The following is an 18,152-nucleotide window of genomic DNA, read 5'->3' as shown; positions in this document are numbered from 1 at the left end:
AGCCGTAGGTTTAAGAGTAATGTGGGCTTCAAAATCCTTGGCACGACCCAGACCAGCAGAGAACACGGACGAGAATTCAGAACACAAGCCATCCAGCTGTTGATACGGAATGTTCTCAGATATGAGGTGCACATCATCATCAATGGAGAACCCAAACAACTGGAAAGCATCATAACCGAACAGGTTTTCAGTGCCCGCATGATCCACCACATAAAACGTGAGGGGCCTAACAACAGACTTGTAGACAGTGGAAGCATCAAACTGGCCAACGATAGGAATTTTCTGCTTATTATAAGTTCGTAGATTTCGCGTAACTGGAGACAAGGGAGGGGAGCCCAACTCCAAATACGTGCGAGAATTAATGAGAGTTACTGCAGAGCCAGTGTCCACTTGCATGCGAATGTCTTTATCCAGAACACGAACAGTAACAAACAACTTATTTGTTTGAGAAAGCACACAGTTAACATCCATGTCCGATGCCTCGTCATCGTCGACAGGAACTTTAGGGGACTGACACACAGAAGCAATGTGGCCTTTTTTCCTACATGAATTACACGTGGCGCAACGTTTTGGACATGCGGCTCTGTCATGCTGTACGAAACAACGTGGACAAGAAGGAAGGGCGGAACGAACCTGCTTCTGTGGTTGCTGTTTTCGCTGCGAGCGTGGCGGCCCAACGCGACGTTGTTGACGCGAGTGCACCGCCGCCACATCGTCGTTTCCCTGTGAAACAGGCAAATTGTCTGCGTCGAAAGTGGTTTGTACAGCGCCTACATCACACCACGCGTCTATTTGCGCACCAGCAGCGTGAGACACTTCAAACGATTGAGCGATGCTGAGAACTTCCGACGACGACGGGTTTGGCAATTGTAAGGCACGTTGCCGAACTTCTTTATCAGGAGCAAGCCGTAAAATAGCGTCCCTAACCATTGAATCAGCGTAAGACTCATGATGAGTGTCCGTGACAAACTGACATTTCCGACTCAGACCGTGTAGTTCCGCCGCCCAAGCCCGGTAAGATTGATGGGGCTGTTTACGACACCGGTAGAAAGCCACGCGGGCGGCAACGACATGGGTGTTTTTTCGGTAATAGTTAGACAATAAGTCACACATTTCTTGGAAGGACAGAGAGGCAGGTTCCCGCAGAGGGGCTAACTGAGATAGCAGCTGATAGATCCGTGGGGAAATCCAAGATAGAAATAACGACTTACACATAGGAGCGTCGACAACGCCGAAAGCCAAGAAGTGTTGCCGCAAACGCTTCTCATAATCCTCCCAGTCTTCAGCGGCCTCGTCATAAGGAGGGAATGGAGGCGGAGAAGAGGAAGACAGACGATGAGTAAGCGACGTCGACAACGCCTGAATAGCAGCCGTCAGCTGTGTTTGTTGTTCAATAAGCGCTTGCATAAGCTGTTCCATGTCTGCCCCGACACGAACACACAATTCCACAACGCAGGAAAAAAAATATCCCATCCTCGTCGCCAAAAAGTGGTATAACCTTTAATCACTAATAAATTGCGTGGATATACAAAAGTAGAAACACTAGCGGGTTACATGTTACTAACTTCATATCTGTCAATCGACTGCCGTGCCGTGACATGCGGCCCGCGCCGTTCATAGCCAGGTGGCGCTCCCGCGCTCGGCCGAGCTGCGGAGCGCCTCTATCGCCGTGTTCGCGTACTAACGTAGCGGCACTTTTGAATGTCGTGGCACTGTCACAACACGCAGGCAAGTGCTCTACCATCTGAGCTACCGAAGCATGACTCACGCCTGGTACTCACAGCTTTACTTCTGCCAGTAGCTCTTCTCCAACCTTCCAAACTTTACAGAAGCTCTCCTGCGAACCTTGCAGAACTAGCACTCCTGAAAGAAAGGATATAGCAGAGACATGGCTTAGCCACAGCCTGGGGGATGTTTCCAGAATGAGATTTTCACTCTGCAGCGGAGTGTGCGCTGATATGAAACTTCCTGGCAGATTAAAACTGTGTGCCCGACCGAGACTCGAACTTGGGACCTTTGCCTTTCGCAGGCAAGTGCTCTACCATCTGAGCTACCGAAGCACGACTCACGCCCGGTCTCACAGCTTTACTTCTGCCAGTATCTCATCTCCTACCTTCCAAACTTTTCATATCAGCGCACACTCCGCTGCAGAGTGAAAATCTAATTCTGGAAACATCCCCCAGGCTGTGGCTAAGCCATGTCTCCGCTATATCCTTTCTTTCAGGAGTGCTAGTTCTGCAAGGTTCGCAGGAGAGCTTCTGTAAAGTTTGGAAGGTAGGAGACGAGATACTGGCAGAAGTAAAGCTGTGAGTACCGGGCGTGAGTCGTGCTTCGGTAGCTCAGATGGTAGAGCACTTGCCCGCGAAAGGCAAAGGTCCCGAGTTCGAGTCTCGGTCGGGCACACAGTTTCTCTCAGAAAAGTAAGAACATGATAATACTAAATGTATTACATACCAATGCTGTCGTATGCTGCAGAAACCTGAGTCATGAAGACAAGGGAAAAAAGTAACACACAAGTAAGTCGGATGAAGTTCTTGAGACATCGGGTAGCAGTAACAAAAATGGAAAAGCTGATAAATTAAAGAGTTAGCAAGATAACACCAGGAAACTCTAAAAGACAGACTTAGGACAGAAGATTAAAATGCTACGGACATGCGAAAAGAATGGATGAGACAAGGATGTCTATGGAGATGCACGAGATGAAGATGGAGGGTGGGAGTGCAGGGAAAGCCTAAAGAGAAGTGGCTGAAAGGAGTAAAAGAAACCATCTGGGAAAAGAGAAGAAGACTGGGCCAGAGAAGCAACAGAGTGAGCTGCTGGGAAGACTAGTATAGATGGAGAGGCTTGGTTTCTCTGCAGATCTTGTCAGTGGAGGAAAACTGTACAAGGTGGTGATGATGATGATGATGATAACTCAACTGCATAATGAAAGATGTATTCTGAATATTGGATGGGGAAAGGGGGACAAATATTGGATGGGGAAAGGGGGACACGACAGGCCACAAAATCATTGCAAAAATGGCAGTTTATAGGGTGTGGCTAAGTACAGGAACTACCATGAAACAGATAACTCTGGGAGAGAGTATGGTAATTTAAAAACAGATAAGTGGCAGCAACAACACATATGCTGTACAACAAAATCCCACCTTCAAGTTATTGAGATTGCTGTTATTAATTTGCAATGTAAACTGAAAATGTCACTGTTTCATTCATCCTTATATGCATCTTGATACTTAATGTCACAATGAATTGAACACTGAACAATTTTTACCAAATCTAAGGCGTGATCTACATAAACCTCACAATACTGGAGAGAGTTTGTTCCATCATTATTAGCAGTTTCCTGTTCTATTCCATTAACATATGGAGCAAAAGAAAAATAATTGTCTGTATGCCTCGGTACATACCATAATACCCCTTGTCTTATTCATGTGATCCACACACAATTTTTCCTTGAATATTAGGCCTGTTAATTTACCCAACAATGTTTAAAGAGAAGACTAATTTCACTTTAAACATTCTCATTTAAGTTTCCTGAGCATCTTCTCAAATACTTTCATATGGGTTGCGCTAACCTGTGATAATCGTAGCACCGTATCTCTGAATTTCTATGATGTCTGCTATTATGCTCGCTTGATACAATTCCAAACATCGGAGAAGTTCTCTGTGTTTTTTCCTTGAGGATGTATCACTTTTACTCATAATCTTCTCAACAAATTAGAATATTCTTAACAACTACATGAACATCATACTCTGCTAACCACATAATCGTGGGGTGGCTAATACCACTAACTGACTTCGCCCCACCCCCATTCCCCCACATTGTTCCACTCTTGAATGGCACTTGGAAAGAATGACTGTCCATAAGCCTCTGTATTCACTTTAATTTCTCATATTTTCTTGTCATGGTCATTTCGAGTGTTTACGTGGAAGTAAGTAATATGATGTCCAACTCTTCCCAGAAAGCGCTCTCTCGAAACTTCAATACTAAACCTCTCCATGATGCACAATACCTCTCTGTATTGACTGACACTGGAGTTTGTTGAGCACCTCTGTAATTTGAATCTCAGTCTGGCATCTGCTTTTTTATGTGGCCATTTGACTTAATGTCATTGGATAGTTACTCATTTAATCATTTAATAGTAGACACTGTTTCCAGAAATTTTTCATCAATAGTGTCATTTTGCAGTAGTGGCTTTCTTCTCCAATGTATGTGCAATTTTTGTTACATTTATTCACATTCACAGTCAACTGCCAGTGCCTGCACCATACATCAATCTTCCACTGGTCATTCTGCTAATAGATACTGTCTTCTGGTATTGCTACTATCTTGCAGACAACTGTATCATCTGCGAACAGTCTTAAAGAGCATCCAACACTTTCTACTAAATCATGTATACACAACGTAAATAATAACAGTCCTATCACATTTCCTTGGGGTACTCTGGAAATCACCTTTACTTCTGCTGATTTTGTTTGATTAAGAGTGACGTGCTGAGTTCTACCTGCAACGAAATCTTGTATCCAGTCATAAATCTGGCCCAATACTCAATAAGCTCATATTTCTTTCACTATGTGGCAATGTGGCACAGTGTCAAATGCCTTTCTGAAGTCAAGGAACATGGTGTCAACCAGAGCACCATTGTCTACAGTGCTATGAAACACAAAGAGGAACAGACTGAGCTAAGTTTGTGCAATTTATGTTGACTTTTAGAGAGGATATTTTCATTCTCAAAACATTTCATAATTATTGAGCAAAAAAAGACATTCCTTAATTCTACAATAGATCGACGTTAACAACACAGACCTATAATTATGTGCACCTGTCCTACAACTGTACTTGAAAATGGGAAAGATGGGCTGTTTTCCAGTTGCTAGGTACTTTTTGTTGCTCCAGCAATCTACGATAAACTGTTGCTAGAAGGGAAGCAAGTACTTTCACATAATCTTTGTAGAATCTTATGGGCATATCATCTTGTCCTTACAACTTTCCACTACTAAATGATCGTAGTTGCTTTTCTATTTTGTGATTGGTTATCTTGATATCTGCCACCACGGTGTTTGTATGATTATTGAAAGGAGAGACTGAGTTATGATCTTCAGTGGTGATGCAATATTGGAAGACTAAATTAGTATTTTGGCCTTCTCTCTGTTATCTTCCATTTCAGTGGCAGTATGGTCACGGAGTGAATGAATGGAAGATCTTGAACTGCTTACTGATTTGATGTAAGTACTGTTCTGATTTTGTGTGACCATCTCATTTCATATCAGTTCATGACGTACAAACATGTATTTGTGAGTTGTTTACAGTTAATGGCATTACTCACTCAACAGTTTATGGAGATTCTAGAGTCTATAGCTTCCCTGACATCTGTCACTGTCTTCTAGGCTGTTGTCCTTGTTCCCTCCACCCCTCCAATCCAGAGAGCTGAAACCACCTGAGACTGCAGATGTGTGTGTGTGTGTGTGTGTGTGTGTGTGTGTCTACTGCTGACAAAGGCCTTAATGGCCAAAAGCTATAATTGTGTGAATCTTTTTGATGTGCCTATTGTGACTCAACATCTCCGCTATATGGTGAGTAGCAACTTTCATTCTCTCTTATTGTTACATTCCATCCTGGATTTTCCATTGTTTGCTTTTTAGTTTTATTTGTGAGCTTATCACTCAAAACCATTTGGTTGGATGAATAACACGCTCTCTTGTCAAATCTTGTTTTGAATATATTTTACATACTTTCCATTCACAGGTATATTTACACCTTGATATTTAAAAGAAGAACAATGTGTAATACAAAAATTCATTGCATCTGTACCATACAGTTTCTCTCCACCCACTATCACAGTCAGTTTTCTTTGTGTTTATTTTTAAACCACATTTGTTATATTCTTAAAACAGCTCCCTCAGCATATCTTCGGCAGCTGTCACCTGGTTGTCAACGAATAGGTGAGGGTATACTGTATCATCCTCTACTGACATTTGCATTGGATACATTTTCTTCTCTATTTCTGTATATTTCTTCACATAAATATTAAACTGCAAAGGAGCCAGTGGACAACCTAGTCAAAGCCCCTTGATAGTTGGAATTTCTCTACTAAAGACATTATCCATTTTCACTGAGCTGATCCATCCGCAGTGTCAGTCAGACACCTCCTTAGGCCTATGAATGTCAATCGAACTGGTTATCCTCTTTAAATACATTTTTGTGTCATATGTTTTATGTTTGCCATTAATATTGTAATTGGATACTATCAGGTTTTTTCTCTATGTTATGGGTAGAGATTTGTGTGGATGCTGATATCACAGAAATACAGATTTTGTTGATAAATGCCTTCACTGACATAGATATTCCTGGGTATATCTGTGGATATCTGCAATAATAATTGCTTGGTTGTTAAAAATTAAAGGACAGTGCCAGCATAATGCTTCCCATGATTTTGTACTATTACTATACAGTCAGAGGAAATGACTCCATAACCAATATCTGCAAATGTGGGAGCTGCCAGAAACACCTGATTACTACTCTAAGTCCACCAACACCTGTTTTTGTTATCCATATGAGTACACAGTCAAATTCATTTTGGGCATTGTGAGACCTTATATTTGTGGTTGTTGCTATAAACCCTTCACCTCAAAGACAGTCTAATGCATTTTTTTTTCAATATATATCTCTTGTGTTTCTGAAAACTGACCTACTGTCTACAATGGGTTTCAACCAACTATCAGTTTCTAGAGGGCACTGTTGCTTTATAAGTAAGCTGAATTCTGGGACATTGTTGTGAATTGAATTCTACAATAAACAGGAACTAATACACTGGCTCACAGAAAAAGTGAAACACACAGAAGACATGTTCTGATGTGAATTTAGCTTCATATACTTGTACACCATCAACAAGTAAGTAAATTATTAAGGGTGACAAGCAGAACAGTCACCAGAGTGCATTAGAGCTGTTCATGTTTAATGTTGTTACCAGACCTGGCAGGGTTTATAAGAGGCATGAATAGCTTCAAATGTTCAGAGGTCACTGTGAAGAATATGGAGACATGTCACGTACTTGGAGACATGTCACATACTCATGTTACACAATGTTATCAGCACCTGAAAGAATTTGAAAGGGGGCCACAATGTGGATTTCCATTTGGACAACTGGTCATATTGTGCAATATCCAGATTTTTGGTATACTGTATTTACTCGAATCTAAGCCGCACTTTTTTTTCCGGTTTTTGTAATCCAAAAAACCGCCTGTGGCTTAGAATCGAGTGCAAAGGAAGTGGAAGTTCTGAAAAATGTTGGTAGGTGCCGAGACAATTAACTTCTGCTGTCGAATATATGTAGCGCTACACAGGCATGCTTTGTAGGCACAAAGATAAATACTGGCGCCAAAACCACTGCGTCAGTAAATAAATAAAAAAAAGGGGGTGGAAGATGAGCTTTTTTTCTCCGCCCTGAGTTTCGACCACCGCATTTTCATACATTACCCAACGAAGTAAATACAAATTCCATATTGTTCATCTTCGAATGTAGCAGAATTTCAATGTACTACGAAAATCCGACTGGCAAGACTGTTTGGGATGTTTGTCAATATGGCCAACTCTACGTTCGGAATTTTTTCCTGCCCGGTGAGAAGAGATGGTTGCTAATAGGAACCTGATGAAATGTGAATAACATGCAGCATTCTCTTCACCATAAGAATAATACGAATATAAACATTTTGTCATGTATTCTTTCGTGTTTGCTGCTATCTCATTTAAATCCTGTCTGCCTAATAAACTACAAAAATAGAGTGAGACAACAGCAAACGCGGAAGAATATATGTATCGTGTCATGTTTCTCTTCGTATTATTCTTATGCCTAATAGTGATACAGTCAGAAACAAAGCACGGCAACTGACTAGATTTTAAATCTAAGATGACTCTAATTTCTGTGCAGAATTTGACGTACTAAAGAAGCGGCCGCAAAGATTTTCAAACGGAGAAAAATTTTCGCCTAACTCCCAATCAGAACATGTTCCATCATACGCAGTCTATGATTTGGTTCTTGTTGATCATTATCACAGAAAGCAGCAGTGTAAGTAACAACAAATAGCAGTCTCTTGCCTTTGTTTCGCTAATGAGACGATTCCTCTCTTCTTTCTTTTTAAATTGTAAGTGGCGGTAGCGCGCACAAAGGCAAGCCATGCCGCGAGCGGCGACAGGCTGTAAACACGCACTATCAGAATGCGACAGTACAGTATTGCATTTTCAGCTTAGAGTGACGTAAACACCTATAACAAAGAAAACGGCACTTATCAGATCAAAGCAAAATAAGCAATCGATTCAAACCAGACGAAGCACGTAAAAAAGGAAGGGTACCCGTATAAATACGGACGGAGCGCCTGACGCATAGCAATGGCTACTTGGTAAAGCCTAACTGCTAAGCTTACGACTCGAACCAAACTACTGTAGCTTTATTGTCATTCATTCGACCTAAATTGTGTCTCATATTACAATGGACCAACTTCGTTTCGATTTGAAAGTGTGGCCTAAAACTTTTCTCTCCCCTTGAATTTCGAGTCTCAAATTTCAGGTGCGGCTTAGATTTGGGAAATTTTTTTTCCTTTATTTTGAGTCTCATTTTTCAGGTGCGGCTTAGATTCGAGTGCGGCTTAGATTCGAGTAAATACGGTATTTGGATGTGACAGTGGCCCATTGTTGGACTACATGACAATGTGAGGACAGGCATACTTGTTGTCAAGCTTCTGGTCAAACACATTAACCACCACAAAGAAGGCGCACCACACTGTGAACCAAACACATCGTAACCACTTCACATCTGCACCTGCTATCCACAAATAAGTCACGGACTCCCTGCCACATTCTATACCATCCTGCACCACTGGTCGGATACTAGCAGCAGACGGACTAGGGAATTATTGTCCCATTCGTAGGCTGCCAGTAACAACACAACACAAATGGCTGCATTTGGAATGGAGCCATGCCCAGCAAGCATGGACTCTTGCTGGTGTCAAATTGTATTCACTTATTAATCACGGTTCTACACTATTCCCAATGACCATTGTCTCCAATTATGGCAGCAACCAGGGGAGAGGTTTTATTTTTCCAATGTTTTGGAGAGGCACAGTGATGTTACTCCTGGCGTCATGATGTTGGGAACAATCAGGTATGGCTTCAAGTCAGGGCTGGTTATGAACAACGGAATTCTGATTACACATTGGTACATCAGAGCTCCTGTGTCCTCCTATGTTGCCTCTCATTCCATTTTCCAAGAGAAAAATGGTCATCCACACATGACACATCTCTCTTTGCACTGTTTCCATGACACTGAGGTACTCCTACAGCCAGAAAGATCTCCAAAACTGGCACCAGTAGAACACTGTGGGACCAGATCAGACATGGCACCGGTATCAAGGATATTAAGGCAGTTACGACAGTTGTGGACTAGGTTGCCTCAGGAGAGGGCACATTATCTTCCTGACACCCTTCCCAACCAAATCAGTGCATGCATCCAGCTCATACTGTTCAACGGGCTTATACCTCCAAGTTCTTTCTCAGTTTGACTATTTTGTAATCACTGCGATAACATCATATACCATCTGCTCCTCCAACACCAGTAAACCTGTTAACCACCAATCAACCAGCACTCCTCTGATCACCCAGGATCACCATGGCCTTGAAAAGCTCAACCACATCCTTCATCATGGCTGTCCTCTCACCGTACCCTGAGATGAGGAATATCTTATCCACATCACTAAAATAGTGTGCTGCCCACCCAACTTAAATATCTTTGTCCATCGCTATTACAATCCTGCACCCTATCACACACCCCTGAGTTATTCCATTGTGGGCTCAAGCACCTAAGCAACACCTCTCACTGGAGTCCAGTCACAGACATTCTGCACTTTATAAAAGGCTGGGCTGTGTGTGAACACAGACCTGTTATATATGAGGGTTGTCCATAAAGTAAGGTATCCAACGAGCTCCCATCAGGACGGAACGAGATAGCTTGAATCTGACAACAGTGCTGTGTTCCTTGCTCCCCACACTCTAGTACCTTCCGCCGCGGAAGTCGAACACGGGCCAGAACAAATGGACGTGGTCAGCCCATAGAGGGCTCCGCCTCTGCAACGGCTAATCCGTGCAGCGAGGGCGCCACCGCTACGCCACATGCAGACAGCGGCCAATAGCCACTCCCTCCAGTTTCGTATATAGGAACCCACTCTGCCCTAGTCCAGTCAGTCTGGTACTCGCTCTGGATTTCGTTTCTATCTCGGCAGTACTGCATGCTGGTCATTGTTCGTTGTTGATATTTGCCTGGCTCTGGTTCTGACTGGTTTTACTGTTCGTGTTTGGTGTTGTGGTTTCCACAAGCCTCCATTGTTTATCTCTTCATTGTTGTGTCGGTCATAGTCAGTTGTGGTCGGTTGTTGTCAGTAGTAGTTGGTCTGTCGTCCGACTCATCCTTGGATTTACCCAGTGGTGTGTGCTCCACCGCCGGCAGCTTCCCTGCCTGGCGGCTCCGATCTGCAGCCCAAGGTGTTCCTGCAGTTGGTTTTGGTTACTACATTGGCGACGAGGTAAACGGAACATAGGAGTATGGAAGAGAAATTACTCACTCTCTTAGAGCAACAGCAGCAGCCCATGCAACAGCAGCAGCAGCAGTTGGAGGTCTTACAGACGTCAGTGCAGCTGCTCTCGGAAAGGGTCAATAAGCGGGATTCCCTCCCACCTCTTCTCCCAGGTGCCCCGCTTTCAGACATTTTCCCACGTCCACCGTCGCTCCCACTGTTCAACGACGCAAAAGAGGATTGGGAAATGTACCTGCATCATCTGAAGCAACATTTCACGGCCTTTCAGGTTCCGGATGACTCTCTGTAGCGGTCATTGTTCTTGTCTTGCTCCGCAAGTTGGCACCGTTGGCCGAACCCGTGGCTCTCTCCTTTCACGAGATCTGTCTGTTGCTAACTAACTATTATTCCCAGCGATACCACGTGGTTGCGTGTCACTTGGAATTCCATCAATACCACAAGCAGCCGGGTCAGTCCTACCGTTACTGGGTGGCGGATTTGCAAGGCCTCACCGCAAATGCAACTTCACGTGCACCAATCAGCAGTGCAAGGCGTCATATGCAGATTCGTTAATTCAGGATGTGGTCGTTCAACTGGCGCCCGATCCAGAGGTCTGTACGGCGGCGTTAAAGTTGGACAACCCCTCGTTGGAAGACATTCTGTGTATTGCCCATTCCTTTGAAATTGCTCAGGCGGCGCACGAACGTCTCATGGCACGGCCCCAAGTTGCACCATCGAGTCCACTTCCTGATCCACTCCTTCCCGCCGTCGATGGGGCGCAGTCCCCAGAGGGCACCGCCGTCGAGATTCCTCGCTGTCTGACGTCTCTATGGCGTCCGAACCGCCGGTCGCCCCTCGACGTCAGCCGCGTGGCCCCCTCCCGTCATGCCCCCAGTGCTTCTCGGCCCACACTCGAGCTGACTGTCCCCATCGCTGGAAGACCTGCTCGCTCTGTGAGAAAGAAGGCCACCTTCGATCAGTCTGTCGTAGCTGCTCGACCCACCCCCGTCCCACCCCTGCAGGCCACCAGGAAGCCGTCCATGCTTTACACGCAGTCGCCCCTCAGACCGACACATTGGCTAAAAAGTTGTTCCTCACTCTACGTATCTTTAACGAGGACGTCTGTTTCCAGGTCGATACGGGGGCCACAGTTTCCTTGGTCAATCTGATGACGTATGCACGTCTTGGGTCTCCAGAATTGTCCCCACCCTCTCGGAGGTTGGTCGCCTACGGCGACAGTTCCATCCCTCTCCGTGGGCAGTTTTCTGTTATGGCCATCTACAAAAACGTTCCCCGACCCCTTACCCTATTTGTGGTGGACCACCCATTGGCTTCGGACATTTTTGGACTAGATGCATTTACACAGTTTGGCTTTTCCATTCAAGACGAAGTGCAGTTCGTTTCAACTACGGTTCCATTTCAGGACCTAGACGATCTGTGCGCGTCCTTTTCCTCCCTGTCTTTGGCAGACCTGGGCTGCGCTTCCGATTTCCAGGCACACATCGCTTTATTGCCGACCGCACGGCCTCGCTTTTGTCAGGCTCGGCCTATTCCGGTAGCTTTGAGTGCGGCCGTCAAGCAGGAACTCGATCGGCTCCAGGCTGCGGGGGTTATCAAGCCAGTACAATCGAGTGCCTGGGCAATGCCCTTGGTGGTCATCAAGAAACCCAATGGATCACTTTGTCTTTGTGGGGATTTTGGGGCTACGGTCAACGCTCAGTCTTTGGTCGAAACTTATCCCATTCCTCGACAGGAAGACGTTCTCGCTAAACTGGCAGGTGGCGAGTACTTTTCTAAGATTGATCTGGCAGAAGCCTATCACCAATTGCCGTTGGATGAGGAATCGTAGGCCATCATTGTCATCAACACGCCTTTCGGTCTATATAAATACACGCGTCTTCCGTTTGGCATTTCCTCTGCCCCTGCGATTTTCCAGTGGTATCTCGAGCAACTTACGCAACCAATACCAGTTTGTGTCAATTACCTCGATGATATCTTAGTCACGGGGCACATGCGCCAAGAACATCTGGGCAACCTCAGTACCTTATTTCATGCCCTGCAGGCTGCGGGTTTACGTTGTCAGCTGGAGAAGTGCAGTTTTTTTCAGCCGGAAGTGGAGTACTTAGGACATTGGCTCAGTAAATATGGCATTTGCCCTTCGGACCGCAATGTCGCGGCCATCGATGCCCTTCCCTGTCCACAAAACTTATCCAAACTCCAGGTATTTTTGGGGGAAGTCAATTATTACTTAAAGTTCTTACCCCAAGCCACCCACATCGCGCATCCCCTAAATCGCCTGCATCACAAAGGGGTACCTTACACGTGGACTTCTGCCTGTGATCAGGATTTCACCCGCCTGAAGGTGATGCTGAAATCTGCCCCTTGCCTTACGCCTTTCTCTCCGGATCGTCCCTTGGTGGTGGCGGCCGATGCCTCAGTGTACGGGACTGGGGCAGTCCTGGCACACAGGAATGAGGATGGGTCGGAACAACCTGTGGCATATGCATCCAAGACGTTAACCCCTGCGCAAAGGAATTACTCTCAGATCGAAAAGGAGGCTCTTGCCATTGTTTTTGCAGTTCAGAAATTTCACATTTACCTCTTTGGGGCGCAGTTCACCCTCCTCATGGATCACAAGCCCTTAGTGTTGCTTTTCGGGCCCCATTCGCAGCTCCCAGAACGGACAGCTCAGCGTCTTCAGCGCTGGGCGTTGTTCTTGTGTAATTACAATTACACCACCCGCTATAAAAAATGGTGCAAATGGCTCTGAGCACTATGGGACTCAACTGCTGAGGTCATTAGTCCCCTAGAACTTAGAACTAGTTAAACCTAACTAACCTAAGGACATCACAAACATCCATGCCCGAGGCAGGATTGGAACCTGCGACCGTAGCGGTCTTGCGGTTCCAGACTGCAGCGCCTTTAACCGCACAGCCACTTCGGCCGGCCCATCCGCTATAAGCCCATCAGTCAACACACAAGATGCCTTGTCACGTCTCCCAGCGGGACCCGATCCGGCGTTCGACCAGCAGGAAGTCCGGTGCTTCCACATCGACTCTGCCCGCCGGGAGACTCTCGATTGGATTTCCTCTGACGGCTACGCAAATCGCCACTTCCACGCACAGGGAGCCCATTCTGCGGCAAGTCCTCCACTATGTGACCCACGGTTGGCCTCCCTACCTTACCTGACGTTTGAAAACTGACTTCAGCCCGTGGCGTCACGTCTCACACAGACTTTCGGTGATGGAGGACAGCCTCCTGTTGTCCACGGACTCGGACGCCCATCGGGTGGTCATCCCTCCGGACTTACGCCACCGCGTCCTGCACTTATTACACCGCGGACACTGGGGGACGTCTCGCATGAAGGCGTTGGCTCGACGACATGTCTATTGGCCAGGGATCGATGGCGACATTGAGCACCTGGTCCGTGGTTGCACAGTGTGTGCGCGTCATCAGGCTAGTCCTCCACAATCTTTCGCGCCCTGGCCAACACCCAGCCAACCTTGGGACAGGATCCATCTAGATTTTGCAGGCCCCTTCATAGGCTCCATGTGGCTCCTCATCATTGATGCCTATTCCAAATACCCATATGTGGTCCGCATGGCGTCCACCACCACTGACGCCACCCTCACTGCCTTGGCCCAGGCGTTGGCCATTGAAGGCCTTCCTCAGACGTTGGTCTGAGATAACAGGCCCCAATTCACGGCGTCCTCATTCCAGACCTTCTGCTCCGCTAATGGTATCACACACATTCGCTCTCCCCCGTTCCATCCTTCATCCAATGGCCCAGCGCAACGCCTGGTCTGCACTTTCAAACAGCAGCTCATGAAATCAGTGGAGCCGTCGGCAACCGCCTTGGCCCTCACCTTATTTCTCAGCACCTACCGCACTACGCTGGTGGCCGGTCATAGTCCTGCCGAACTCCTTCACGGGCGACAACCCCGGACCCTCCTCCACCTGCTGACACCATCCCCTTCTGGGCTCCGCTCTCACCCCTCCCGGCGCTACGCCCCGGGCATGGCCGTGTGGGCCCGCTCCTATGGCAGCACACTTGCATGGATGCCCGCTACGGTGACGGCGGCTCATGGGCAGTGAGTGACGACCGTACAGACACACAGAGCGCTCGAGCGTCGCCACCATAACCAACTCCGCCCTCGGGCCCCTGCCTTGATTCCTCCCCCACCGCCTTCCCTGCTTCCTGGTGCGGACACGTCCCTCGAGATGGAGCCCTTCCCTTCAATCTCCATCTCCTCGCCGGCTCTGCAGACACCCCTTCCGCCTCGCCAGGGTATAGAGACGACCTCTGACCCCCTGCCCTCTGGTGATGCCTTGATGGATGCCGCAGACAGTCTGCCCTCCCCTCCCCCAGTGGTCCCTCCGGACGTCTCACAACTCGTGCCCTCGTTCCGCCCACATCGGCATTGTCCAAGGCATTTCTTCCCCTATGCACCAATTTTGGGGCGTGGGGGGGGTCTAGTACCTTCTGCCGCGGAAGCCAGAACAAATGGACGTGGTCAGCCCATAGAGGGCTCCGCCTCTGCAGCGGCTATTCCGTGCAGCGGCTATTCCGTGCAGCGAGGGCATCACCACTATGCCACGTGCAGACAGCGGCCAATAGCTGCTCCCTCTGGTTTCTATATATAGGAACCCGCTCTGCCCTAGTCCAGTCAGTCTGGTACTCGCTCTGGATTTCATTTCTATCTCAGCGGTACTGCGTTCTGGTCGTCGTTCGTTGTTGACATTTGCCTGGCTCTGGTTCCCAGTGGATTTACTGTTGGTGTTTGGTGTTGTGGTTTCCACAAGCCTCCGTTGTTTATCTCTTCCTTGTTGTGTCGGTCATAGTCGGTCATGGTCAGTTGTTGTCAGTGGTCGTTGGTCTGACGTCAGACTCGTCATTGTTTTACCTGGTGGTGCAGGCTCCACTGCCGGCGGCTTCCCCGCCTGGCGGCTCCGATCCGCAGCCCAAGGCGTTCCCGCAGTTGGTTTTGGTTACTACACACACCACTATTCTTACCAGTCCCCAACCCTCTGCGACATTCAATCTTGGCTTAGCAGCCATTAACAACGAAAGGGAAAATCAATGCTCCTGTAGAGTGTGAATTGCGCTGTGTGATCCAACCCTCTGCGACACTCAATCTTGGCTTAGCAGCCATTAACAACGAAAGGGAAAATCAATGCTCCTGTAGAGTGTGAATTGCGCTGTGTGATTAGATATCTGTGGTTTAAAGCGTCAACCTCTATTGAAATCCATCGCCAGTTGGCCGGTGTGTATAGACGTAAGAAATGTGTGTAAGTGGTGTAAGGAGTTTGCAGTCGGCTGTACAAACCTATGTGATGAGGCCAGCCATAGGCTATCCATCAGTGTCAAACAAGACAGTGAAGAAAGTCTAAGAAGTTGTGCTTTCGGATCAGCGTGTGACTGTGCAAGAGATTGTCAAACTGATAGAGGGTGTCTCTAAGACTACCATGGATAAGATTTTGATGGACATTTTGAAATACTACAAGTTGTGTGCCATGTGGGTGCTGCGGATGCTCACTGGTGAATACAAAAAGAAGCGCATCAAAAGTGTCTCCACGTTTCTGCACCATTATTGGGAAAAGGATGAGGAATTTCTGGATTCAGTTGTAACTGGAGATGAGACTTGTATCCACTACTTCACGCCAGAGACTATGGAACAATTAAAAGAAGTTCAAGCAAACGCCGTCAACAGGGAAGGTGATGGCTTCGGCGTTCTGGGATAGTAAAGGCGTTCTGCCGGTCAACTACCTAGAACGAGGTACACCAATCAATAGACCAAGGTACTCCATGACACTAACACAGCTACGCCGGGCTTTACAGAACAAAAGACGGAGTCGGCTGACAAAGGGAGTTTGTTTGCACCACGACAATGCCCGTCCTCAAGTCGTTCACAATGTGACAGATCTCATCACCAAATTTGGGTGGTAAATCAATGGCCATCCTCCATACAGCCCTGATTTGGCTCCCAGTGGCTACTATTTGTTCCCCAACTTGAAACAACACATGAGGGGAATGAAATTCCCAAGCAATGAAGAGCTGAGGGCAGCTGTCCATTCCTTCCAGCACGAGTCAGCGGGAGAGTGGTACAATGCGAGTATGAAAAAGATTCTGGAGCATCTCCAAAAATGCATGAATCATGATGGGGACTAGGTTGAAAAATAGCTTAAAGTCCAAGCATTTAGAATTCATAACTGGTTTTGTTATTCAATCTGTATATTGAGCAAGCAGTAAAGGAAACAAAAGAAAAAATCGGGGTAGGAATTAAAATCCATGGAGAAGAAATAAAAACTTTGAGGTTTGCCAATGACATTGTAATTCTGTCAGAGACAGCAAAGGACTTGCAAGAGCAGCTGAACAGGATGGACAATGTCTTGAAAGGAGGATATAAGATGAACATCAACAAAAGCAAAATGAGGACAATGGAAGGTAGTGGAATTAAATTGGTGATGCTGCAGGAATTAGATTAGGAAATGAGATGCTTAAAGCAGTAAAGGAGTTTTGCTATTGGGGGAGCAAAATAACTTCTGAAGGTCGAAATAGAGAGGATATAAAATGTAGACTGGTAATGGCACGGAAAGCGTTTCTGATGAAGAGAACTTTGTTAACATCGAGTATAGATTTAAGTGTCAGGAAATCGTTTCTGAAAGTATTTGTATGGAGAGTAACCATGTATGGAAGTGAAACGTGGACAATAAATAGCTTAGAAAAGAAGAGAATAGAAGTTTTCGAAATGTAGTGCTACAGAAGAATGCTGAAGATTAGATGGGTAGATCACATAACTAATGAGGAGGTATTGAATAGAATTGGGGAGAAGAGAAATTTGTGGCACAACTTTACTAGAAGAAGGGGTCAGTTGGTAGGACATATTCTGAGGCATCAAGGGATCACCAATTTAGTATTGGAGGGCAGCATGGAGGGTAAAAATCGTAGAGGCAGACCACGAGATGAATACACTAAACAGATTCAGAAGGATGTAAGTTGCAGTAGGTACTGGGAGATGAAGAAACTTGCATAGGATAGAGTAGCATGGAGAGCTACATCAAACCAGTCTCTGGACTGAAGACCATAACAACAACAACAACAAAAACAACAACAACTGGTTTTGCAACAAAATTATGTTTACTATGTGAAAAAGCATTGGAAACCTTAATTTACAGACAACCCTCATATCAGCTATGCTACAATTACTGTATAGCATTCTACATGGACATGACAGGTAACTAACAGTCTACTTGCATGAATGTTCACTGCTAAACAGTGGTCAGCTACAAACTTGACTGTACAGAAGCCAGGCATGATACAGACCACAATATAAATAACTTTAACAGCTGCTTTACTACATTCAGATACTCCCTCCCAGTACAAGTTTCTCTGAATTATGCATAAGGAATTGTCTCTCCAGCATATCCTGTGTTCTTGCAGTCTCCCTGACTAAAACTTCGCCTACCAGTTTCCCCACTGCCTCACCTTGCCTTCTCCCTTTTCTGTCACTGTCCACATCACTCCTTCCACATCCAGGATAGGTATGCCTTCTCTCACCACACTTCCCCTCCCCCCTGTGGGTTCTCTC

General features: G+C 46.3%; 1 protein-coding gene across 1 annotated transcript in view; it reads right to left on the bottom strand.

Annotated features, from left to right (window-relative positions):
- LOC126473303 (endothelin-converting enzyme homolog) overlaps positions 1 to 18,152 on the bottom strand; it is a 632,708-nt gene that overhangs the window by 83,286 nt on the left and 531,270 nt on the right. The gene's annotated exons all lie outside the window — the stretch shown is intronic.

The sequence above is a fragment of the Schistocerca serialis genome, chromosome 4, assembly GCF_023864345.2.
Source record: "Schistocerca serialis cubense isolate TAMUIC-IGC-003099 chromosome 4, iqSchSeri2.2, whole genome shotgun sequence".
Lineage (NCBI taxonomy): Eukaryota > Metazoa > Arthropoda > Insecta > Orthoptera > Acrididae > Schistocerca > Schistocerca serialis.
The sequence above is the reverse complement of the archived record's forward strand: the minus strand, read 5'-3'. Positions and strand labels throughout refer to the sequence as shown.